Source organism: Peromyscus maniculatus, chromosome 22 (assembly GCF_049852395.1).
Source record: "Peromyscus maniculatus bairdii isolate BWxNUB_F1_BW_parent chromosome 22, HU_Pman_BW_mat_3.1, whole genome shotgun sequence".
Classification (NCBI taxonomy): Eukaryota; Metazoa; Chordata; class Mammalia; order Rodentia; family Cricetidae; genus Peromyscus; species Peromyscus maniculatus.
In genome coordinates this window covers 37,212,174-37,239,457 of record NC_134873.1, presented here as the reverse complement: position 1 = coordinate 37,239,457, position 27,284 = coordinate 37,212,174, and the positions used below count along the sequence as shown (strand labels likewise).

General features: G+C 41.8%; 1 protein-coding gene and 1 long non-coding RNA gene across 17 annotated transcripts in view; one reads left to right on the top strand and one right to left on the bottom strand.

Annotated features, from left to right (window-relative positions):
• Myt1l (myelin transcription factor 1 like) overlaps positions 1-6,533 on the bottom strand; it is a 409,971-nt gene extending 403,438 nt beyond the window's left edge. For 12 of the 16 annotated variants that reach the window (XM_016008078.3, XM_006989787.4, XM_076559629.1 and 9 more), the window contains exon 1: positions 5-654. The gene's annotated coding sequence lies outside the window, so the exon portion shown is untranslated. Of the gene's footprint in view, positions 1-4; positions 655-1,686; positions 1,779-6,433 lie in introns of those variants that run through there. The other 4 variants (XM_076559626.1, XM_076559627.1, XM_042267399.2 and 1 more) reach the window with 4 other exon arrangements.
• Positions 422-26,493, top strand: LOC121825146 (uncharacterized). The gene is made up of 6 exons (XR_006067273.2): positions 422-533; positions 7,379-7,720; positions 9,604-9,889; positions 10,957-11,048; positions 16,425-16,561; positions 25,412-26,493. It is a non-coding gene; the product is annotated as an uncharacterized LOC121825146 (long non-coding RNA).
• The last annotated feature ends 791 nt before the right edge of the window (positions 26,494-27,284 follow it).

Below are 27,284 nucleotides of genomic sequence, written 5' to 3'. Positions count from 1 at the left end.
TCACCCAGAAAATTCTCCAGCCTGCTCCGCGACTACAAAACTCTTGTTTGAACGCCCACCATTTGTTCTCCATTCATCCAATCAACTTCGAACCGCACATCTTCTCTCTATCGGCGCGCAGACACGGGGCCACTTCTCATCTGTATGCTAATTATTTTGCCACATGGACAAAAGTAATAATGCTTTCAGACAGGAAACTAACAGGCCTGAAGTCGAAGATGGAAATTAATAAGTTGACACCACTAAACGCCGGGGAAGACGGGCATGCGTGCAGAGCCCTGCCTGGTGGATGCGGCGCAGCCTCCATCAGCAGGCAGCAGACAGACGGCCCTGGGCCGCCAGCACTGCCCAGGCTGCGAGCATCAGGCACAGGTTTCCTTAGAGACCACATCGCTGCCGCAGAGGCACACCGGGAGCATCCTGCTGACTTACCCTGCTCGGGGCTGCTGTCCTTTAAGCAATACAAAACGCAGCAGCCATTTCCTCAAATCCTAACTTCATCGCTGATCTAGATGTTTCTCAACCTGACAGCTGTGAGTTAAAACCAGTAATTTCTAACCTTCCTGTTTACTAGGCTTTCGGCAGTGAGGCAGGATTGGGATGTGTGCTGTGTGCTTCCTACACTGTACCCACAGGCCTCTAAATCTCTAGAGCGGAGTGTATGATGTGCAGTGCTGTATTTAATGTAATAGATGAGAACTGTAAATACGCAGGCTGGCTGTTGGCTGCTACCCGCTAGGTGATGTGTCTCAGAAAATCTCCCCTATCGCTGACGTTATGGTAAATGCATATTGTGGTCCAAGAAACCTCACCAAAGTCAGCAGAACCTTGGTGTTTTCACTAAAACTACGGCTACACATCAAAACAAAAACAAACAAACAAACAAAAGCGCCCAGGCCTCCCTGACACTTCTCAAGGCTGGAGAACGGGCACCAGAGAGTTAACGAAGGGGGTCCTACAGTGTCCCTGGCTTGCCAGCCACATTACATTATCCCATCCTGGCAGAGGCTCCTTTGATCCTTTTTCCTTAAAACAAGAGGAAGAACTATTCTCTGAGTAACTTTGAGCACTGACAGCCCATGATACCAGCATTAGTATCATTCGAAGAAAAGATAACAGAAAAAGTTTATTCTAAAAAAGAGCAGACCCAGTAGGATGCCAAAAACACAAAAGAGAACACAGCTATATGACTCTCCATAGCATTTGTCCTTTTTTTATGCTTTTACTTTTCTAAGTGCTGATTTTATAAATGGCTACTGAGGCAAGCAACACATGCCTTTCTGTGGCAGTAGCTGCCCCCTTCCCTCACCAGCCTCTCAGCACACCGTAAAGGCACACTAAATCATAAAGGCTGCTTAGTACCTCCCCTCTGCTGGAAGCTAGCTTGGATATCCAGACTCCTAGTCAGAACAACTCTGGGAAGATTTCAGACCAGCAGCCCACAGGCATGTTTACCTGAGAGGCAGCTGTGGCCAAGAGAACTCATTGTTGGCCCTTTGTAACCCAAACCATGCCATTCTGTCATAGTGTGCAACCAAACAAGAGTGGAAGGTGTCCAGGCAGGTGGAGAACTGGCTGTGGGAAGTACTTAAGAGACTATCAGAAATTACTCAGAGGAGTTGGAAGCTTCAACAGCCAGGCAAATAAGCAACCACATGTCACCTTTAAATGAAAGGGAAGAGGTACCTCTCTGCAGAAGAGTTGGTGGCCATCAGCAAGTCCTCCTCAGCAGTCTGTCTCACTCATGCAGCTCCTCAGCTGCCATGGAGAGCCCCAGGCACGTGTGGTCACAGATCCCTCTGTGTTTGCATCCCCTCCACCCCTCCCATCAGGACCGACCGGCGCTGTCAGCCCTGTGCACAGAAGTGCAGGGCAGAGCCCACAGATCAGCCACTGGGGGCCTCCATAGGCACAGTGCAGACTGGTTTCCGAGGGAGACTGACAGCAGCCCCAAGGTCCCAGGAACACCCTCTTCCTGCTCTCAGAGGTAATTCCTCTGAAGAGCATCTGCCTGGCGCGAGGTTACTACACAGGGTACTGCTTGCTCCCTTTCCAGTGCCCTGACGGAAACCTCCACAGCTCTCCACAAGGAGGCTTGCTGGGGACACCCAGTGCCCCTCCATCTTCTCACAGACAATGCACTGTCCACTGCCATCAGAACACCTCCCTCCCCTTCCCTGCTCCCCCAACAATCCCCACATGGGCCTTTTTCTTTCATAGAGAGCTATAGCATTTGCAATGTTTCCTTCCTACCCAGCAGCCTGAGGCAGCAGGGTTGGTCAGTGTCTTTTTCATACAATAAATAAGCACTGATGCATTCTCTCTAGTTTTCTAACACCTGGATTACATTTTCTCTGCCATCTCTGATTACTTCTGCAGATACCCTGAGGGCTCATTAGAATGCCAACGATAAAATAAAAAAAAAACCACTTTCATTGTGAAAACATTCACAGAAAAGTCATTGTGTATGCTGGAACAATGCAGGTGTGGAGGAGAGGGAGACAGAAGAGAGAGGCTGAGAGATAATCAGGGACAGAGTTAAAGAGAGGCCAGGAGACCAAAAGAGAGACGGGGAGAGGAAAGGAGGAAGGGAGAGAACACAAAAGATATTCCAAACTGAGTCACATTGAAACATAACCCACTGATGGGAAAATGTATAGATGTTTCCCTAAAATCATCTGATGTCAGAAAAAAAAAACACACAATAAATGACAAGAAGTAGAATCCTTAATATTACTCCCAGTGCCAATTATGACCATTTTAGGCAGTATATTAATATATGGGATATGCCAACTTAAAATGTTTGTTAAAAATACTAGCCATATATGATATTTAGACATCACTGCACCCCCCACACACCAAAACAAAACACACATACACTACTTTATTATTTAAGTTTGTGATAGCAGCTGTCTTTGGTTTGGATACATATAGATGGGTGTCAGTTGGGGCACTGTATTATGCAGTGGGATGAAACTTAGCTTTGTGAGACACATGTTAATGTTTTGTGAGTTTTTGCTCAAGTTTACCTCCTATTGCTCTTGTCAAGGAATGCTACCCAATTTTAAAGGAAAAGAGAGAGAGATTCTTAAAAACTTGAAAGCACACTGCAGTGAGCTCAGCTATGGAGTGATCTGCTGGAGAGCAGAGCAGCCTGGAGCTCTTTCGCCTGCCACTCATTTGCTTCCTGTTCAGGGTTCTGGGGGATTCTGCAGACTTTCTGGCCAAATATTAGATGCATTTGAAAAACTAGTTATTGATTAGAAAACATGGCCCTTGAGGAAAGTGGTCAGCCAGTTGAGTTCAAGTTCAGGGCAGATTGGTTCCTACCCAAGTAACCTTATTATTTTCTCTTGTTCCATAAGTGATTTTTTTTTAACACAAGAGTACTAAAACTTTAAGTTCTTTGGAGATTAAAGTGTAGCCACTAAAATGCATATAGTAAGTGAGCAGTGTCTTAGAAGGGATGATATGTATTTTGAAAACAACAGGTCTCCATGAAAGTGGATTGGCTTGCAGGTAGACATGGGGTGTCTGGTTTAGACAGGTGACATTAAAAATATTATTTTGTCATCAAAATTTCCCTCAGATGTAATCATCTTTTCAAAGTTGTACATGTGGTGTGTTTCTAAAGAGAGCTAACAAAGCAAATGAATACTTAGATTACAATTCATTATTTGATAATTCTATGTAGAATAGTAACAAATAGAAAAAAACTTTAAAAAATTTTAACATTGCAAAATATCTTTTATTTGCATTTATTTTTTTTAATTTGGTAAAGGAAATGAACAGGTATCATCAGAGGATGCAATAGTTTGTAACAATGAATAGAAGTCAAAATTTTTAAAAGAGTAAAAATTAAATTAAATCGGGTAAAAAAAAATGGCAGAAATAATAAAGATGCCATATCAATGAGCATTGACCCCCTCCCTCACCACCCTAACTACATTCTTTTAACCTGAGCTCATACAGCTATCTATTCCCAAGCAAACTGTAGGCTCATGTTCCTTTAAGAATTTTTGTGTATCAGTCATAAGTATTCTCAAGTTATTGGGCCTCAGCCCTGGCCTCAGCTTCAAACACAGATCCATGAAGCTGGCATTGGTTGTGGTTCTGGGTGCAAGTTTAACTCCGTAGAAATGTTCCTGTTAGGTGTACTTCCTGCCCTAGTGAACCAGGTAACCCTGGTTCATCTTTTCAAAATAAATAAATAAATAAATAAAAGATTAAATTGTATTAATAACTGGATGCATTTAGGTAAAGAGCATCCACTTCCAAAGTAGTAATGTTTGTAATCTACAATAGTTTTAGAGCCCCAAATCACATGAGTTATTTTGGCAGATTCATGTGTCCGATATTTACAAACATGTGCGTGCAATAACAGCAGCAATGTCCTTACAAAATAAAAACCATCGGCTACAGATCTGGGCTGCCACCATCTTCAAAACATCCAATTGTGACTGTAAACACCACTCGACTTCTACCTCGGTGGGCACCGTCATTAAGTGATGAAAGTGAGCCATTTTCACATGGGCAGTGAACCTGTAGGAAGCCTCCGACGAATGCAATTGCTATCTGCCACGGACAGCTCCCGGTGCTGAAAGGAGGCCAGGAAACCCTATCACAATGGCTCCCTCCACCAGCCTTTGAAAAAACCACAGCAAACTGAATGGTGTGGAAAGTGCTCAGCCTGAATAGGACTGTCTACAGAACAATGGCGGCCAGCTCCAAATCCTGCTATAATCACATTAATGAGATTAATCAGTGAATTAGCAGCAGTCAAATGTCAGGGAGGCAAGGAGGAAGCCAACCAAGATGGTGATTAACTTTGGGAGGGGGGGAGGGGGAGAAATCAACTGTGCTCTGTCCGAGGATTTGCAGAACTTGACAGATCTGATTCACAAATCTGAAGGCTGAAAGTAGAAATCAAAAGGCGGTCACACAGCCCTTCAGAGCACATCGTGGATTCAGCCACCACCCTGCTGCTAGTCCGCTGAAGAAAACATGATTGCAGGAATCTTCACAAACTGCCCAAATTCTGCAGTTGGAGGCTTTCAACTGTGTAGCTGACATTTAATATTAATTTATTTTCCCCAGATTCAGACTAAAATAATATATATTAAATGGCTGCTTAGGAGAAGGAGGGGTCATGGCAAGAGTTTTAAAAAGTGTACCAAGTTACTGCTCCATCATACAAACACCCCCTCAGTGTCTATCCTAAACAAATATTACAATAAATAAAATTTAATATTGAAGCACAACTTTAAGGAGAGTTTTAACCAATTGACTTCTGCTCTGAGGCAATTTATTCATTTATGTTCCTTTAGGTTAATTGTGGAAGGAAAAACAAAGTTTTTTGGGGGGGATAGATGCTGCATAGTTGTATTTAAAACGTATTTGTATCATCAATACTTTGGGCTCAGAGTTTGGGGGATGTTAAAACTTACAGGAATCCTATGAAGCTGTTTTCAGAGAGGAATTCTGAATAAAACATTTGCATTTTTAAAGTAATTGTGTATCTATCTATATGTAAAACATACCTTACTTTTTCATTTCACAAGCTACATTACTTTTATGAACTTGAACAATTAGGAAGACTCTTTTATGCTTATGAGGATGTTGTGGGTACTTTTGTCTGTGATGTTAGTATAAACATTTGAACAAAAGAGTTGTTATACAAACTACTTTTTCCTAGTTAAGTAAACAACATAATGATCTACAATATATATAGTTTCAATGGTATAAGAAATGTGTCATGACTAAATTAATGTTAAATTCAAACTCTACTGTATATTTTGTATCTTTCACACTCATGTGACCATTTATATTATTTACTGTTTATTCAGATCTATCTGGAAGCAAGAGTGTGAAGACTCAACTTTTTGTTTATGAAGTGATTTTTAAAAAACATATTTCTGTTATAAATTAAGTGCTGTTTTGTTATTATGAACTTCAAACATTGAGGTTATTGTTAAAAATCTTTATTTGATTTTACCAGTTTGATGAACATCAATCAACTTTCTTTTTATAATTAGACAAATACAACAGTGCCTCAGGAGCAGCTAATGTTCTCGTAGCCCTTGCTTATAACCTTCCCTTGTTTGTAAAGTGAAGTTACCCACTCTCAGGAAGTTACTTCAGCTCAAATCACCGACCTCCACACATGCAGCAAGTTTTTCGTTTTTCTCATTTTTATTTCTTTTTATAAACAAAATTATTGTTCAGGCATGCAATCTATTACCCATTTTTTTTTCGTGCTCTAAAGACAGGCTTCTGAGGATGGAAGACCTCAGGAACCTTCCAGCTACCAGCCATGCTATAAAAATAACTTTAAAAAGGAGCAAACAATAGGACTGCAGCAGAAGCCTTGAGCTACGGCAAAACAGATCCTGACCCCTGAGTCCAAAGTATCAACCTAATGAGCATCACGTACCTCACACCATGACCACACCGCTCACAAGTGACGGCTCAAAACACACAGAAAGAGAAAACCCTTTCCCCCACAAGTGGGAGGCCGAGGAGGAGGAGGACGCATAGCACCAAGAGGCAGGGAAGGCTGCTTTTGTCTTCGGCGAGCATTGATTTCATAACCCACAGTCCAGGGATTCAAAAAATTGAAATACACCCACCAACAATGGGTGAGAAACCAGGGGGCCTCCAAGAAGACTGCAGGGAAAAAGCTTTCTCGCTCTGTTTTGTGTGCAGTAGCAGTAGCTTAGGGGAAAAAAAAATGTCGTCCGGGCAGGAATGACACATGCAGAAGGAGAGGCTAGCGGGCCTGAGAGATCTGCTTTACCTCCACATCCAGCCCCTAATGCACGCAGCCCCACTCATCCTCTCCCAGGCTCTTTTTTTTTTTTTTTCCACTTTTTTTTTTCACGAGCTCCAAATCCCCGGCATATGACCTTCTGTTAAATAGATAAAAAAAAAAATTGCTTATCAGTCATGCAAATGAGGCTGAATTCATTTTCCACAACAGATGGCCTCATAGATAATGATGATGGAAGAGAGAAAATTGAATGTCTCTCACAAGGTGGCCATGGCAACCGAGAGCAGAATAATATCAATAATAAGCTCACTGCATAATAAGGTTGTCAGTCCTACAAATCAAAGTCTGCAGCTAAATCAGGTATACCACCCCAGCTAGTTACCAGGTAAATAATGTTTGTGTGTGTGTGTGTGTGTGTGTGTGTGTGTGTGTGTGTGTGTGTGTGTGTGTATGCGTGTATGTATATGCTGACCATGAGGAGAGCCAGCATTCCAAGCCATTCAGTGTCGGGGTGGGGGGTGGAGGGGGTGGTTGCTGGATAATGAAATGACGATCCCACGATCTGACTTTTTTTTTTCTTTTCTCTTTCTTTCATTATATTTTCTGCAGTATCCTGGGTTTCACGAAGCACGGGCTAACTAGCCATATTGAACTGTGGAGTGAGCCTGTGGATGAGCTCCCCTCCCGCTAGCCTCCTCCTCACTCTCCCCTCTGTGTGCCCTGCTGCATCCTGCCTAGATGCAAGAGCAGCTCGCCGGAGGCTTCCACCTTGGCTCCCAGGGGGACATCCTGCAAAATGAATCAGCAGCCATCCTGAGCAGGCTGATTAAAATGAAAATGGCAAGGCACATGTCTGGGCGGAACTGGAGCTCAGCTTTGTTGCCTGTCTGACAAGCAAGCTCAATATAGCTCTTGCTAATAATGGCTTACTGCCTTTCGGTTTTTAAAAAGGTATCACCCTTCCCCTTAACCGACTGCTACGTGTGTGTGCGCGCGCATGCCTGTGCGTGTTCGTGTGCGTGTGCGTGCCTGCATGTGTGTGTGTGTGTGTGTGTGTGTGTGTGTGTGTGTGTGTGTGTGTGCGTGCGCGCTTGCTCGTGCTCACATGTGTGTGCCACGGGGGTGGTGGGGGGACGGACTGCTCGATTCTAATTTTCCGCTGCTCACATGCAGACAGCCTGCCTGACAACGCTGTTATTTTAAAACTGAACTTAGTTGTCTTTCTTCTGAGGAGAATGATGGTTAAGTTTCAATGTGGTGGTTGCCTGAAAACCCAGACCAGAAACGAATTTCTAGCCCAAGCCTTAGCCGCCGAACTTGGGGGAGGGGGTCACTTAGTGATGTTCTTCTCTGGCTCAAAGCCCAGTGAGCCAAGCAGCCAGGTGGGAGCCTGCTCCTGCTTGAAGATTTTCTACCAGACTGTCTCTGTCCCCTAGATCTCATGCAAGGTACAGGCTGAAAGTTGGAGATGGAAGCCACCTAATGATGCAATTATTGGACAAAATTTATTAAAACTAAATCTCATTGCTTTTCAAAATTCTCAGGTATAGCTTAAAGGTTCCTTTTAATAAGCCATATTTTTTAAATATCCTTATCAGAATTTTCAGCTTTTTTTCCCCTAAGGCATCATTACATCCTCTCGAAAGAAAGAAAGAAAGAAAGAAAGAAAGAAAGAAAGAAAGAAAGAAAGAAAGAAAGAAAGAAAGAAAAAGAGGAGAAAAGAAAAAGAAAAAAAGACCACACACACACACACAAAACAGAAACAGCTTGAAAAGTAGAACCAGGAATTTTTCAGAACTCATTTATACTGTACATTTCCTATCCATTCTGATCCAAGTTAAGTTAAGGGACTATTCAATGTCCTTCTCTCAACTGCTCTCTTGCTAACAAATAGAAGATTCTGGGGGTGGGAGGGGGGCTACCAGCACCATTCTTTCATTTGTTTTCTTTTGTAATCCCTGCTTCTGAGATGTGGTTTTTCCTCCTGCTTGGTAGTCCTGTTGCTACAGTGTGAGTCAGAAATCGATAGAGCTGCCCTGGTGGGGACTCCACTCCACAAGGGGCAAGCTGCTGCAGCCTTCTCCTTTCTCTCCCCCTACTCCTTCCATCTCCCCACCCCACTCCCAGAACTAATGACGTCTGTGCAGCTTTTTCAGCTGATTGGGCACCATATCGGATGTTCCGTGAAGCAAAGAATGGGAATCATTTACAGTCAGTAGAAAAAAATGGGAGCACACATTCTCCTCTGGCCCCCACACTGGTCCCAAGCTTCCCACACAGGCATTCATACTTCGTACGGGGGATAGACTACCCACAGGTTGTGCAGTCACTACAGAGTAGTATTAGAACTGAAATCTGAGTAGCTCGAGAGTTTCTTTTCCTTTCTATGAAAGACAAAGCACCTCTCAACAAAATAGAAGTATGAAAGTCTCAGGAAGCTTTACACAGCCAGGTGGTATGGGAGACACTACCTCAGGGTTCAAATGAGTACTATCTTAGATGGAGAAAGAAATCCCAAAATAATACTGAGTTTTCATTATTTTAAATCACAGGTTTATCTGGGTATGTTTTCTCATACATATGTACATGTCTGTACAGATACAAGTATGTGAGAGGGCAGGTACTGCTTGTGAATACCTATGTGTCTATGTGCATGCAAGTGTGTGTGTGTGTGTGTGTGTGTGAGAGAGAGAGAGAGAGAGAGAGAGAGAGAGAGAGAGAGAGAGAGAGAGAGAGAGAGAGAGAGAATGAATGAGCAAGCACGTGTTGATTATAATGTTGCCTCAATAGGTCTGGTCACCAGGTGCTCTGGGTGTCTCTCTCTGATATGACAGGCTGAAGGACTGATATTTTGTCCCTGGAGTCCACTGCACCTCTTCACTCAACACCCCGCTACTGTGTGGCCTTCAACCTCATCTGATCAGCAATAACTGCCCTGTCTCTAGTCAGGTTCGAGGCACCAGGATCCTTCCCACCCACCCCTGCCTATCATCAGAGCTGGAGAGGCCAGCATACACATGACTTAGAGGAAAGAAAGAAAAGATGAAGGAAGCATGATGCCGTGGAGCAAGAGTACAGAGCCACTCCAGCCTGTGTTCAGCAACCGCTTGATAAGTTATGGTATCTTAAAAGGGCAAAATCAAGTATTTTGCAGTAAGGCACAGTTAAACCTTTCAGGGAACATGAAGACTGGGGGACACACGAAAGACCACTTATATTAAAACCTACCCATTGTTTACAGTTAAACTACACAATAAAACTATTCGCATCCAAATATCAAATTGTTCTTAAGTTACTTAGAATATATTGTGTATTGTTCTTAGGAACCCATTTCAAAAATTAAAACCTGTCTCCATTAGGAAGTAAAAAGCTAACCTTTTACCTGTTCTTATTTATTTGTAAGAGAAAATACATTTAAATATACAGTCCCTTCTAATAAGTATGCCCTCCAAATAATAAGTCATAGATACTGCTTAAATTTTAAAATGAGATACATACATGTAAACTATAGGTTATATTTCTAATGGTTAGGTAAGTGTTCTTATTGCAATTAACAATAAAGTGTGTCTCCTGGTGGGTAGAAAGGACAGCCTCTCTGCTCTCTAGACTTCGGAACAGTCTCTACATGTGCACAGACAGGCCACTTCATGTCACCTCAGATGTAATTTGCCCAAAGATGAGAACATGGGAAGTGGACAAGCTTCCATGTTAATCTGAGTTTTGCAGATCCAGTGGCTGGTTAATCTGAGTTTTGCAACAGGAAGTTCACGACTCATTTATGTTTGGCCATGATTGTATAGGTTATATGATGGTTAATGATAGTCAACTTGACAGGGTCTATAATCACCTAGGAGACAGACCTCTGGGCCTGTCTGCCAGGGGGTTTATGCAATGGACAATAGTGAAGGTGATGTGCGGGTAACATCTCACTAGGGGACAGCCCCAAGCTGTGAACAAACACATTCATTTGGAAGGAGAGACAGAAGTGGGAATGCTGCTGAAGGGGTTCCTTGATCAAAAATAAATACCTAGGTTATTACTGCTATATATACATGAATTTGAAAGGGAGTAAGGGGGGCATGGGGAGGGTTGGAGCCAGGAAATGGAAGGGAAGAAATTACATAATTATATTTTAATTAAAATTTTAAAAAATATTATTAATAAAACCTTGGGAAATGTTTCCCCAGGGTCAACACACAGCAGCTACTACAACTGCTGTTCAAGGGCATCCAGGCTGCACCATGAGCTACTGGCAGAATTTGGCATGGAAGATGCAAGAGTGAGTATTATGGAAACTTTCATAGTTCTAGAGAGACACTAAGGCCAGAAGATTTGTGAACAAGCCAGAATCTACACAAAAGGCAGTAAAAATCCTTTGCACAGGGCTGGAGAGATGGCTCAATGGTTAAGAGCATTGGCTGCTTTTCCAGAAGTCCAGAGTTCAATTCCCAGCACCCACATACCATCTACATGGTGGCTCACAACCATCTGTAATAGGCTCTTATGCCCTCTTCTGGCATGAAGGTATACCTGCAGAACATACATACATGCAATATAAATAAATAAAATCCTTTGTATAAATAGGTGAATGGGAAACCTAAGTTGTCATGGCCCCCAGGATCTTGGAGACACCAGGACCATAGCACATTCACAAAAAAAAAAAAAAAAAAAAAAAAAAAAAAAAAGCTGCAGGCGCAGAGTAGATCTCGCTCAAGTGAGAGGTTGCATGTGAGAAAGCTGGAAAGGTGGAGCTATCCAATGCTGTTGGAAGTCTGAAGATTCCTTTATAAGCTCCAAATGCTGAGAGTGGAGCTCTAGGATCTAGTACTTATTCTGTTGGGTTTCTGTCACGCTTCTCTGTGATCTTCCTCTGTGATGTAACCATTCTCCTTTTTTGGAATGGGGATGTTTATTGTGTACTACTGTGTGTTGGGAGTATGTGACTCATTTTTAGATAATACAGGGCTCACAGTAGAGGGACTGCCTGAGTCTCAGAAGAGACTATGCATTCTACTTTTGTTGGAAACTACTAAAGTCCATGGAGAATACTGAAAAAAGAATGAATGTATTTTTCATTGTGAGATGGCCACGAACTCTTGGGGGCAAAGAGTGGAAGGTCATGACTTAAAAGTTATATGTCTGGGTGTTAAGTTGACAAGGGTTGAACTTGTGATGATTAGAATGGATTGTCACTTCGACAGAATCTAAAATCACTTAGGAGACAAACCTCTGAGCATGACTTTAGTAGAATTTCTAGGTTGGGTTAACGGAGGTTGGAAGACCCACACTAAATATGAGGGGCATGGCTTCACAGGCTGGAGTCTTGGGCTAAATAAGATGGAAAAAGGAAAAACAGGAAGAGCCCTAGCATTCATTTTTCTAAGTTTCTCAGCTATGAGCACAGTGGGACCAGCTACCACACACTGGTGGCACCATGCCTTCTTCGTCACAATGAGCTTTAAGTGTGGGCCTAAATGAATAGTTCCCTACATTTCCTTTGTCAAATATTCTGTCATAGCAAGAAAAAAAAAATAATGCAGTTGACACCGGTGATCAGGGACTGTGACATCTAAAGGGAACACAAATTTGCAGAGAGCCTTACTATAGCCAGGGAAATAAATGGTTAAAATCTGGACTCCAGATGCAACCACATCAGATGTGCACTGTGCACAAACAGGCCTCTGCCGTGGGACCCCCAAAGGAAATAACTTCCCAGGTTAGGAACATATGAGATAAGCACTATTTTATTAATATAGGGCAAATGATAGAGATGGAAGCCCCATTTTCATCACAAGGAATTAATCCCAACTGGAACACTTTCAGAGTATGTCAGCAGCAAAGCAAAAAGAATAAGGTAAAAAGGACTAACTTGCAAAATCAGTGAAGGCCAACTTCAGGGACATAGGGTTTTTATTTTATTTTAGCTCACAGTTCCAGGTGACAATCCACCATGGTGGGGAAGTTGGGGGGAGCAGAACTTGAAACAATGGTCACATGACATCTACAGTCAGAAGCAGAGAGCAGTGCATGTGTGCTTCTAGTGCTCATGCTCTCCACTCATACAGTTCAGGATCTTCTGCCTAGGGAATGGTAGCACCCACAGTGGATGGTCTTCCCACCTCTACTAACATAATCAAGGTAATGCCCCATGTGCATTCTTAGAGGTCCATATTACATGAAGTTGGCTTTTATTTTCCAGCTCCCAAACAAATACACAGAGACTTATTCTTATTTATAAATGCCCAGCCTTAGCTTGGCTAGTCTCCAGGCAGCTTTTCTAACTTAAATTATCCCATTTCCCTTTAACTATGCTTTGCCTCTGGGCTTTTAACCTTTCTTATTCTATATATCTTTCTTTCCTTCTTACTCCATAGCTGGCTGCATGGCTATGTGGCTGCAGGGCTGGGTGGCTGGCCCCTGGTGTCCTCCTCTCCTTCTCCTTTTCTTGCTCCTTCTTCTTCCTTCTTCTCTAGAGCCTAAATTTCTCCTCCTATATATTCTCTCTGTCTGGCAGCCCTGCCTATCCCTCTCTCCTACCTAACAATTGGCCATTCAGTTCTTTATTAGACCAAACAGGTGTTTTAGACAGGCAAAATAACACAGCTTTGCAGGATTAAACAAATGCAACATAAGAATTCAACAATCTTTGTATCATTAAACAAATATTCTATAATATAAACAAATGTAACACATCTTAAACTAATATTCCATAACAGTTCCATGTGATTTTAGATTTTGTCAAGTTGACAATTAATACTAACCATCAAAATGTCAACCCTCATCAAATTGACCACAAACATATTACATTTAAGCCATCACCTCAAGGTCTTGTGCCCGGAGGCTCAAGACCATGTTATACTATAAAATGCATTTAGTTCAGCTTGAAGAGTCCCCATAGTCATCAACAGTTCCAGTAGTTAGCCCAAAGTCTCTAAACTGAGTGTTCCCATAAAATAAAAAGCAAGTTATGTATTTCTAACAGATATTGGCACAGAGTAAACCAAATGGGAAGAACCAGGCCATAGGAAGGGACAATACAGAGAAAAACCATAACCCAGCAGGGCAAACACCAAATCCTGCACCTCTATGAGCATCACTTGGGGCTTCTGAAGGAATCACCTTGCCTTTCCAGCTTCAAGACCTGCAGCATACCCAGATTTTGGGCTGATTTCACTCCATGCTGGTGATCGTCTCACAGTCTTGGCATCTCCAATATCCTGGGGTTTCCATCACAACCAAAGCTTCAGTTACATAGCTTCTCACCATAGCTTCTGGGGGTTGGGGGGGGCTTCTTTCAGGGACTCCAACACTGCCACGCATTGCTTGGCCTCAGCTGCTCTCCATGGAAGGTGTTCAACCTTGAGCCCACCCTCCCTGGCTTCAAAATCAGTATTATGATGGCATTGCCAGGTTTACCTGCCAGCTCAAGAGGTGGCCTACTCACCTTGGACCACAGCTATATCTGCAAACACTCCCCTAGGCAGTTGCTTCTGGGGAGCAGGGAGATCTTTTACTTAAGGTTTCTTCCTTTAAATGTATCTGAACCTTGAGAAGACAGAGCTTACAGGGGGCTTCTGGGGTCTTGTGCTCCAGGCTCCTTTCCTATTGCCCCAGTGAAACACAGGGGGCTTCTCTTAGGAGGTCGCTTCAACAATTACAGTTGCCTTCTCCATACTAGCCTGGATGTTCTTCCGCTAAACAAACTAGTCCATGACCTCCCGATTTAACTTCACCCAGGTACTCAGGACACAGGCAGACTGAAGCCCTGCTCTTGATCAAATTATCACACAAATGGCTCCTAGCCCAGTTCCTGACAGAATCTTTGTTCCCTTCTGAAACTTCTTGGATAGATTCTTCTCTCACAGAATCTCCTGTCACCCAGCCCAAGGAGTCTGAAGGATCAGGCATGAAAATGTTCAAGTTCCAATCCTGTGGCTTCAATTTTATACAGCTAGTCATTTGGGGAAGAGAATATGCTCACATAAATTCCATAAAAGATAATTCTGATATCTAAAGGAGCATGAAGAATTTAGACTGCAGGTGATTATAATTGGCAAACTAAGATAATCTACAAAAAGTTTCTTTTCCTACCTCCAAGTCCATGATTCTAAGAACATTACTTATACGTTTGTAAACGTAAGTACTCTGAATTCACACATGGGAGCCTAATGTTAAATATCCATATTGTCCAAAAGTTCTTTCCAAAGTCTCCAAAGACTGTTATCATTGGGTTTATTTTATTTGAGGTGGCTGTGTCTCTTTTCTCCTTCAACACTACCAATGTAGCTTCCCTACAAATCAAGGTACTTAAAGAAAAGGAGTGATGTGTCTCAGTGCAAGTGTGCCTGTGGAACAACACAGAACAGGCGGCCTGCAGCAGGATTCTTAATGAAGTTCCAGCTTGAATATGGGTGTCATCACTAAAGAGGAAGAGGATCATTCCAGACCATCAGCCTTATGTGACTTCATGTTTTTCCAAATTGTTCTGAGAACATCACCTGCTGTAACTAGCAGACTTTTAATACTGAAGAAAAGCATTAGGGAAAGAGAATGTGGAAAATCACAGAAGCCACCTTAGAAAATTTAGAAACAGACATAATTCAGAGGACAGAGTCAACAGGCTCCTCACCCTCTATGCAATGAGCATTCTCTCTTCATTATTTCCCATGGCCTGAACCTCCCGCTTGCATCAAGAACCTCCTGACCTTTGAACTCCACCAGTAGGTAGGGAGTACCTCTTATATGAAAAACCTGGGTACTTAGTTTTCCAACATCGCTTCCAGTGAGATATGAACACATGGTCTTCCATCCATTGTTATCATAAGAAGTGTGCTCTAGGATTTTTCAGCGGCAATCATGGCAGGGTAGGGCAGTTGGGTTTGGGGGAAGGGAAATAATATTTGGTGCTTACACTGGGGCAGCAGTGGGTGTCTGTCTTGGGGATATTAGCTCTGTGACATGGTTTTGGGTGTTGTCTTCAGTGGATGAGGTACCAAGTTTGTCAGTCACCTTGACAATACCACTCAAGTCCACCAGTACCCCCACCATGCCCACTAAGTGATACACATGAATTCTGCCAATGCAGAAAAATGGGGCTTCAATAAAGAAGGAATAAACATTCAAATTTCTGTAGATAAACAAAACTAAGGTTTTTACTTGGAAGAAGAACTCGGGGAGATGGGACTTACTCATGGCATTTGGTAGTAAATCAATTAAATTGTCCATGATGTCCAGATAGACTGAACTTCTGGTCTGGACTAAGAGAGTGGTCTATAATTCTAGGAGCTAAATAAACTTGGTATCTATGAATAAGGGTCTGACTGGGCAATGATTCAAGGTTCTCCATCTAATCACGGCAATGAATCAATCTTTAAACCAGAGCATCCAAAATAAAAGTGCCTTTGAGGGGAGACCTTGCAAGACCATCAGTAAAATAGATGATCTTGTCCCACACAGGCCTGCAGCTATGTGTCAGGAAGACATACTATAGTGTGAAGGTCCCCAACCCTGTGGATATCAGACACAGGCTCATTTAGGTCCTGGAAACAGGATATCATGGGGTCTATTAAGTAGTAGAGACTTATGAAGAGACAGATAGGGGATACATGTTCAATGTGGCCTCAAGACTTTCCTGCATTTTCTCAAATTCCAATAGGTAAAAAGAAGATATATTCAACACTGTCAGAATCTATTCCTTGAACCCATAGTGCTGAACTGTTGGATTAGAAGTCAGAGGCAAGCAGTATTTCAGGAGAATTCACAGATGCAATGTTACCACATGTGAGGTAGAAGGTAAGTCTCTCACTGACTTTTGGTGAATGGTCTGTTTGAAGTAAAAGACAATGCTGGACAGGAGTGTGATATGACATGCCCTAGTTAGGGCTTCTATTGCTGTGAAGAGACATCATGACCACAGCAACTCTTATAAAGGAAAAACATTTAATTGGGGTGGTTCACATTTTCAGAAGTTTAGTACATTATCATCATGGTGCAACATGGTAGCATGTAGACAGACATGGTGCTGGAAAAGTAGCCCAATGCCTACATATTGATTTGTAGGTAACAGGAAGTAGTCTGAGACACTGGGCAGTAATCTGAGCATAAATGAGACCTCAAAGCCCGCCTCCAAGAAGACCACATCCACTCCAGCAAGAAGTGTCACTCCTCATAGTGCCTCTCCCATTTCTTTCAACTACCACACCCAAAGAGTGTCTTCCCAAATATAGTCTCTGCACTCAAGAAAATCACCAGAGATACAACCATAGGAAACAGACTCCCTTCACCAAAAGACCAGAATCCCAAGCCCAGTTTTTCTTCATATGTCCCAAATTACTGTGTGTCCTCGACTCTGTTTCATGTCAGATGAGTCCTTTATCTATGCAGAGGATGAAATTTTCCTTTCACTCCTGCAAGAAGGCAGACCTATGCAAGGACAGGAAGGGTTTTGTAAATGTGGGTGCCTACCAGCTTCTACAGTTACTGGGATATAACTACAAGGTCCGGTATGAGTTTGGAGACAGAAAGGTAAGATACAGTACTATGTCCTACCTACTTTTGCTTCTTCATGGTCCTTCACTTACTGTGGGGTGACCAAGTAGAGAATTCAGTGCTGGCTGAGGGCATCATTTCTAATGGTGAAAATACTACAGGACTGCTGCATACCAATAAGGGAGAGGGAAATGCAAGACAAACAGGGTTCCTGAGCAATCACCCAGAATTACAGGCCCATGGATAAAGCAGTGGGACTAGAGCCTTAGATGGGTTCCACAGCCTGGACTCAGCCTTGCAGTGCACACATTGAGGCTATATTTGGAGCCCTTTAGCCACACAGGGTGGGGAAAGGCTCAGGCAGCCTTCATTTGGAGCTTGGAGATCTTATTCTATTTAGGCTCCCTGTGTTTCTCTGGCTCCCTAAAACAGGTATTACTGTTCTATTTCTACCTTCAGGATTTCCGTGTTCCATTATTGCCCATGTTTGAATGCTCCAACTGCTGAGGGCTTCATTCTGCTACCATACCTTGACCTTCCCTTATGTCCAGCAAAGACATCAGTATCCACCACACAGGCTTCTGGATCCCTCACTTAAAGAATGCTGTCCTCTACAGCACCTGGTGATTGACAGTGAATCTTATCCATCATGGCCCGGAAATGCCTCCTCAGCATGATTTCTGAATGCACGTGGTCAAGAGTCAGGCTGTGTTTCCTTTAACCTCCTCAGAAAGGGACCTCAAATTTGGGATTGAACAGTGTGCTGTTTTGCAGAGATCACAAGAAGTGGGTCAGACCCCACTCTCTGCACTGGTTTCAGGTACTTGTAGAACTTAGACAATCCACTTTAGTTTATAGGGTTAGACTACCATTCACCAAAAGAATTTAATTTCTAAATAGAAATAAAAGTACAAACAGTTGTTGATATTATGGGAAATTACAAATGAAAGCTCACCAATTTCACGGTTTGGGAAATTAAAGGCTAGGAAAACAGTGGCAGGTCCGAAATTAGAGACAGGCATAGACAAAGGCAAGGAGAGACAAACATAGAGAGATGCAGGGATAGATATGGACATAGAGAGACAGAGACATGGAGTCAGAAACAAGAAAAACAGAGTGAGAAATGAAGAGAGCAAAAATGATAAAAGAATGAGAAAGAAGAAGATAGGAAAGGGAGATGGAAATGACAGACATGGATAGAGAGCTTCTAATGTGTAATCTGCTCACTGAGGGTGGAGCCCTGACCTACATCGAGAAACCTAGTGCTTTTCTGCTAAAATCAGCAACCTGAAGATGTCTAAGAATGCAGGGATGAAAGGAAATGAAAAATTTACCTCTAGGTCACTAGAGCTCATCTGGACATGAACTGAAACTGGAATAAGAATTTTGCAGAGTTTGAAAAGCCTCATGGATTTCACCCATGCACTCATAAGTGGAGCCCCTGTGGCTGGTGAGGAAACACTTCTTCAAATAATTCCCACATTTGTCTCATCTAATGACAAGGTCGGAAGTCACAGGTGCATAGTAATGTGAGCAATTCAATCAAGACCCAAACTTAACACATGCCAAAGCTTAGTCTGTTCCTTTCTACCAGGGTGTCTTAGTTCATGTTCTTTTGCTATGAAGAGATACCATGACCAGGGAAACCCTTACTAAAGAAAGTATTTAATTGCTTGCTTACAGTTTCAGAGGTTTGGTCCATTATCATCATAGAGGGAAGCATGGCAGCAAACATCATTCTGGAGAAATAGCCAAGAGTTCTACACCAGGATTTACAGGCAGTGGGAAGAGAGAAAGCCACTGGGCCTGGCTTGGACTTTGAAACCACAAAGCACACCCCCAATGACATACCTCTTCCAACAAGGCCACACCTACTCCCTCAAAGTCCACATCTCCTAATCCTTCTCAAGTAGTACCACTCCCTGATGACCAAGCATTCAAATATATGAACCTATGGTAGGGGCATTCAAATTTAAAACCACCACACAGGGTCATAATCCCCCCAGAACTGTGTGAGTTTAAGACAACACTTAAGTAGCTCGAGATGGATTGCCATGCCTTCTGGTTCTCTATTACATCTATGTAATTTCTTCAATATGTGGAAATCTTCAGTCTTAGAGAATAGAATTCTCAGAGCCAAAACCACTAAAAAAAAAAAATTAACCCTAGAAAATAAAGCAGTATGGTACATTTGCTAATTGCTTGCTGATATCAAAATCATCATCATCATCGGCTGGAGAGATTGCTCAGTGGTTAAAAACAGCATGTATTACTCTTGTATAGTTTTTGGTTTTCAGCACCCATATTAGGGGGCTCATAACCACTCATAACTTTAATCCAGAGGATTTGGCACTATCTCCTGGCCTCTTCAGGTACCTATGGTCACATGCCTTCCCCATGTACATATAATTAAAAAAACAAGTCTTTATAAAGGGGAAACTGAAATTTCCAATGTATGTCTAATAAACTTGTTTTTAAAAGATAAGTCTCAGAAGAAAAGTTATCTCATGCTGATTGAAACCACTCAAGTACACATATTCTATTAAATATTACGTTAAATCCTAGACCTCACAGAACCAACTCATGAGGATCTCTCTGGCATCCTTGGGTCCCTAGCATTCTGGAAGAGGTGAAAATTTAGGGATATTGAAGCAATGGGAAAAGCAGAAGTAGAGACTCCCCCTAAAGATAAGTGTAACGAGTGTATAGGCTCTACATGGATGTGGGATTGTATGTACCCCAGGAAGGCCATGGACCTAAGCAAGACCTGCTTATAGTTAGTAGAGGATGCTGAGTAGGTTCTCTGTTTGACATTCCTGCAAAGAATGCTGTAAGGGAGAAATCAGGAGGGCATTGAGGAGCCTGCAATCAGAAGTCTGCTCAGGAGGAAGCACACAGTGAGTGGGCACCCACAGCAGCCACTAGGGTGGCTAGTGAGGAGACTCAGTAGGTAAAAAGACACCTCTGCATTAAAGCTATGGTGCATCTAATTAAGGAATCTTAGATTTGATCTCTCTCTCTCTCTCTCTCTCTCTCTCTCTCTCTCTCTCTCTCTCTCTCTCTCTCTCTCTCGTGTGTGCGCGTGTGCTTGTGTATATGTGAAAACCAAAGGTCCTTGGTGTCCAGTGTCTTCCTGGATTGCTCTCAACTTTGTCTTTTGAAAGGTGGCCTGTCACTGAAGCCTGTGCTCACCAATTGGCTGGAGTGATAACCAGAAAGAGCTAGGCCTCTACTCATCTCTGGCCACACCCCATACCACAACCATGTTACATGTACTACAACACTTGGCTTTTTCACATGAGTGCCGAGGATCTGGATTCACGTTTGCATGCTTGCACAACAGGAATTATTCTCTTTTTAATAATCAAGTTTCTTGTTTATTGTCAACAACTAGGAAATGACAAATATGCATCATGAATTTAAAATCCTTCATTAACTTCTACAACCAACTTGGAAGCAGTTAGTATTATGTTGTTGCCTTCAAGCACTCTTACCCACTGCTCTGCATCAGCCACACTAGTCAGAAGACAATGATCCATTTGCCTGCCCTTACCTAGCATGGGATACATTTATCTTTACATTTAAAAGAAAATACTGTCTGCCTATAATACTTAGTACCAAGATACCAGAAATAATCAGAACTGAATTGTCAATTTTAATTGAAAGACGTAATTATAAAAAATAAAAAATAACAGAATCATGGATCCTTTAAAACTAAAATTCTGATTTATTAAGACATAAAAGCATACACACAAGCACTATGTAATGTTTCAACACATGTGTAGGGCATCTTAAAAAAAGATTTATTTGTGTGTATTTACATATGCATATGTGCATGTATTTATGTGTCTATGTGAGGGTATGCCATATATGTGTAGATACCTGTAGAGTCAGAAGCATCTGACCCCTAGAACTGGAGTTACAGTAGTTGTGAGCTATCTGATGGGTGCTGGGAACTGAACTTAGGTCCTCTGAAAGGGCAATAAATACCATTGGAGCCATCTTTCTGCTTCCATGTATAGAACTAAGAGAAGAACACTAATATTGCAGGCTCTTTAATCTTTGTATTTAATACAAAGAGGCCAGGAAAAAGCCATGCCATACCCCTGAACATGATTCAGTAACTGACTTCAGCCAAGGGGTTGGAGGATTTAATTATTTTCATAACAGTTCCAATTCACAAGGGAAGTAAGGCACTCTAAGCACTGTGTCCCGCTGGGCCCAGGATTTACATTAAAATTTATTCTAACTAGTAATTTTTTTTCAATGCAGACCATATAGCCAGGTGCTATGATTTGAATACGGAATGCTTCTGGCAGGCTCATGTGCTGAGATACTTGGTGCTCAGATGGTGGTGCTATTTGGGAGGGTGGTGAGATGTGTAGGAGATAGAGCCACACTGGAGGAAGTGGGTTACTGGGACAGGACTTGATGTTTGATAGCCTGACCTGAATGCATGTGCTCATTCTCCCTCTGCTTCCTGCCTGGTGATTCAATGTGACCATTGCCTCACATTCCTGCCACCAGGCCTCCCACACCTTAAACTGTGAGGCAAAATAAAACCTTCCTTCCTGAAGTTGCTTCTTATCAGGTATTCGGTCACTGCAGTGAAGAAAGTCACTGATGTGTAGGTATAGAGAATCCAACACAGTCTGTAACTCCTAGAGATGTGAGAAAGAAAGGAAAGCCACATTTTGAATGGGTGGTATTTTCCCCTTTGTACTCTGCTGGGTCACCCTGTCATCCACTCAGTTATGAGACCACAGGAAAGCTTTTCAGCTGCTCTGTGTCTCTCTCTTTGACTCAGCAAGGCAATGGGACAAGAGTATCTGCTTTTGTGGGACTGCTTTGAGGGATGGGGCAGACTTGACACACAGAAAGGCTGAAGGGTGCTGCTGATGTTATGGCTATAAGCAACGATAGTGATTTCCTCTTTGGAGGAATAATGTAAAGAAGGAGAATGAAAATATGTGGGAAATCTAGTTCTAGTGTGGTTTCTGTTGCTGGGACCAAACACTGACCAGAAACAACATGGGAAAGAAAGGGTAACAGTCCATCACTGAGGGAGATCAGGGCAGGAAGCTGAAGGCAAGAGTTGAAGCAGACCATGGAGGGGGGCTGCTTACTGGTTTGTTTCCCATGGCTTGCTCAGCTTGCTTTCTTGTAACCCAGGACCACCTGTCCATGGATGACACCACCCACAATGAGCTGTGCCCTCTCAAACTAATCAAGAATTAAGAATATGCCCCACAGACACACTCACAAGTCAATCTGATGGAGGCAATTCCTCAGTTAAGTTTCTCTCTTCCCATATGTCAAGTTGACAAAACTTAACAGCATATCAAGAGAAAGACTTATATTCAATACTAAATTTGTTTGAGAAAATTGAAACAAGGAAAATAACATGTTAACAGCAGGTATTTCTGCTGTAGTATACTTAGGGTGATCTATCTTTCCTTGTTTATCTATGTAAGTAAATGTGCCCATAGTTTAGAACACACACAACTCATGCCAGCATGAGCTAATGCCATTTTATTTCAATCTTAATCTCTTTGAAATGTCAAAATATAAATATGTAAGCCTTTTCTGGTTTTGTCTTTTGAGCTTATTAAAGTTATAAAATAAAACACAGACATGGATAATAAAGCACAGAGGCAGGAAATAACATGGAATAAGGGCAGATGTCAATGAGTCACCACAAGCAGACCACCAGTCACCTCTGATCAGAACAGAAGGTCCGCTAGCACGCTTCCAGACCCTTCTGTGGCCACTTCACGATCCCCAGATTAACTGTCTCGCTGTGCCACACCCTAACCTCACGCACTTGGTGTTGTTCAGTGTGCTCCTGCTGTTTGTTACCACTAGCAAGGGCACACATCGGTGATGCCTTGGGTCTTGGTACTCAGAAATGAGACGTATGTATTCAGTGGAGGCTGCAAAAGGCCAACAGTCTAGATTTTCTACTCTTTTCTCCTGTCTGAGAGGGAATGTATCTAGAAGGAAAAATGCTCTCTATACTTACTTCCTGGCAGGAAAAGTTTGTAAGCTTTTCAGTTTTCCCTTTTACTTGCTGTTGTGAAGGTTATTAACTTGAAGAGCAACTGACTGGACTTTTGAATTTATCTTAATAAGTGGGTTTGGATAGAATTAGTAAGTCCCAGTTGCTAATGTCAGAATGGAAGTTCAAGCTGTTTCACCCATGGTCAGTAGGGGCCTCAACAGACTGTTCTAAACCCATGTTGTGAGTTTTGTCATCTTAGTGGCCTCCTATTTTCTTCCAGGGGTTTCAGATCCCCCTGTCCGCTCTCTGCTCTGCCTTCTGGGGAGGCTCCACTCCTCTTCCTGCTGGGAAGAGCCTGTCTAGAGGGCTGTCTGGGTGACTCACTCTTTGCTGCTGGGATACTTTAATCATCCATCCAACTACTCCAAGCAGCACAGCTAAAGCATAGAACATCTTCCAAGCTTATACTGACATTTCCAACTCAGATTCATGATGGCAGGCTGGGTGTTTCGTCTCATATAACACCTCTTTCTTCTTTTTCTCTACATCAAATACCCATACTGGATGGAACAAATGAGTGAACTGACATTTTTCATCAGCACTTTTTTTTTGTAATGCTTCTTAATCTCCACGATATCAAATACTCTAGTGTCTGATGTGATTATGAAAAGTTTAGTTTTTTCTTTACAATTACTTGTCTCACTTATTTCCATTTTTTCCCTAGCTGGACTATAGCACAATTATCAGAGGAGATGGCAACTAAGCATTATTCTCCCCTTCCCTTTACTCTTCGGTTGTGTCCTGTCAACACAGTGGTCTGCACATCCAGCAGGTGTTCTTACCTTTGTTGCCATCTGTCTCATTCACTGTCTAGACACACTCTCTGCCCTCACTACCACTTGAGCTCTGTAGGGTCTTTGGTGCTGGATGTAAAAATATCTGCTCCAGATGTCTTAGATAATTCCATAAACATTCCCCAATTTTCATGTGTAAATACACCAAGGGGTCCATCACCATCACTTCTGCACCCCCACACCTGGATGGACACACATACACTCACTCTCTTCCAGACCCATGGGACCACCTACGCCTACATTCCTTGGGTCTTCTTTGAATTTCCCATAGTACTTTTCTCATACTAAACAGAGAGGATGCACTGTAATTGTCTACCCATCAGTGTATAGAACCTGTCATGAGATGGTGAGGAGACTACTCAGTGTGTTGACTAACTGAGTAAATGAGTACTTTTGGTAAGAAAAAGAAAGGAAAGAAAAATGACACTCTAACTAAGGCATTTCCAAAAAGGCAGAGAAAAATTTTCAGCGTAACAAAGTCCTTGGCATTGATAACTAGGGTTCATTTTGTAAGTGGCCAATCCATACTGAACCATACTCTGATGGAATATTAAACTCAGGAAAGGAACCCAAAGAAATACTGAAAAACACCAGATTTTATACACAACTTCAATTAATCATAATTTACCTTGTTATGCTTAGACTGTGTCTCCAAGAAGAAAAGGGGGGTTGGTTGGTCAGTAAAGCCTCTATAGAGGACATACCTGCTTGCAAGGTTCTGGATAAATTTCATGGTGGGTTCCTGTTACCTCTTCCTCTTCTGTCACCTTATCAAGGGTCAAGTTTCTTGTTTACACTTCTCAATAGACTATGTACACTAGACTGATTTGACAAATGGCTAATTTATCCCAGAGCAAAAATTATTCATCCATGTTTCCTTTTTAAACCTAGAGAAAGCATATTACAGGGAGTAAGCACTCAAGGACACCACAGAGAATGTTTACATCCATTTAATTGCTCATACTGTCATTAGAAATACAGAATACCTTTGAGAAGGTCTAGCAGCATAGATGATCTGGTAGCCTGCCTCTTACACAGCTCTCTGTTCTCAAACTTTACAAACCTTTAAAATGTTCTGGGAGATCTGTTGGCAACTCAATAGTTTAGAAATGAGAGGGTGTTGTGTCTTTAGGGTAAATGCAGAAAGAACACTCTCAGCCCTCTGTTTCTGACTGGGATGTGTTTCATTCCTTGTCTCTGGAGAGTTTGCTTACTAATCTGGAAAGGAGATAGGAGCATTCTATAAAAACTGTGGACTACTCATCCCTAAACAGGACATCTTTATCTGCTCTTTCCAAGGCTCATGGATCATTGTGGAAGGAGGAATGAAAAGACTGTAGGAGCCAGAAGAGATGGATGACTATAAGAAAACTATTTTCTGGACACAACATGTCAGCTGCAAATATGAATTCACAGTAGATTAGACAGCATATAGAAGAACTGCACAAGCCCAAACCAGACAAAATCCCAGCACTGAAATGGAAGGTTGAGCACTAATTCCCACCCCTAGCTGAAGACCTCTTGGCAGTTGATAGCTGGTGGAAGAGTCAACTTGCATTTTATTTAAGAGTGTGACTCCTCGTAGAGTATAGTGGACCATACTCTAGAAGATAACACCATACCCAAGAATATAAGGATATCACAAACTGTACTTAATGGGATATATTTAAAAGCAATAGGACACAATGTTGGGTTGATACATGTCTTAGTTTACTTCTCTGTTGCTGTGATAACACATTGAGCAAAAGCAACTCAGAGAGAAAGAGGTTTATTAGTTTATGCAGTCTATCATCAAAGGAAGTCAAGTAAAAAACTCCAAGGAAGAATTTAGAGGCAAGAATTGAAGTGGAGACCACGGAGAAATACATCTATCTAACTGACTTGCTTCCTGTGGCTGGCTCATCTTGCTTTTTTTGTTTGTTTGTTTAATTAATTTATTTTTATTTCATGTACATTGGTGTTTTGCCTGCATTTATGTCTATGTGAAGTGTTGGAGCCTCTGGAACTGGAGTTACAGATAGTTGTAAGCTGCCATGTGGGTACTAAGAATTGAACCTGGGTCCTCTGGAAGAGCAGGCAGTGCTCTTAACCACTTAGCCATCTCTCTAGCCCCCACCTTGCTTTCTTATACAGCCCAGGACAATCTACCCTATTTGCTTCCTACCCCCAATCAATCATAAAGCAAGACAATGTCCCACGGAGTTGGCTATAAGTTCATTTGATGGAAGCAATTCCTCATCTAAGGTTCCTTCCTCCCAAATGAGTCTATTTTATGTCAAGTTGACAAAAAACTGACCAGTATAATAGGAAGGGGGATTTCTCTGGAGGGGTTGGAGCAGGTGAATATGATTAAATGCATTGTACAGAATTCTCAAGTAACTAATAAAAATGAGAAAACAAATCAAAGACAATTCAGAACACCCAAGAAAATGGTATTGGAAAAAGACAAGAAATTCCATCTTATCCACCATGTTATCATGGCTAATCATGGGATTTTTCTGATGTTGATCTACAGTGCTTTATCACTTTCAAGAATAAATAAAGTATAATGTTTCAAAACAAACAAGATTAAAACTTAAGAATTAAGTACCATAATTCCATGACCAAGTTCAGCTTTGAACATGTGACATTCTATTAAAAAACATGAAACATTCTAAAATACAAGCATTCTTTGCTGTTTAATATTTCTTTCACATTCTGAATATCACCATATATGTCCCAAGTTTTATTATCTATAATTGTTTTCACTAAATTTTATAAACTACATTGAAGGAAAAAGGTATAAGGGATATTTTTTCAATAATATTTTTTTTTCTTTATAGCAATTTCTAATGAGATTTAGGCAGGCCTTATATTTTGTAGTCAAATAATCATTTGATTCTATTCCAAATGAACTTAGTATTTATTCTCTATATTCTTAATTTTTTATCACGTGTGATGATATAAATTTGGATTTCATTTTCTCAGCAATGTTTCATTTTCTGCTTAAGTTTGACAAATTCTCTGAACTATATTGAGGGCTATTTAGCTCAAATAATATTTTCTATCAGTTTTATGATAATTAAATATTAGTTATTTTGTGTTTTATTCAGCTACTATACTCAAGCCATAAGTATCTTTAAAACCCTAGTGCTTGTTGATGTAGCTTCCTCTCTCATGTGGTATTCCCAAG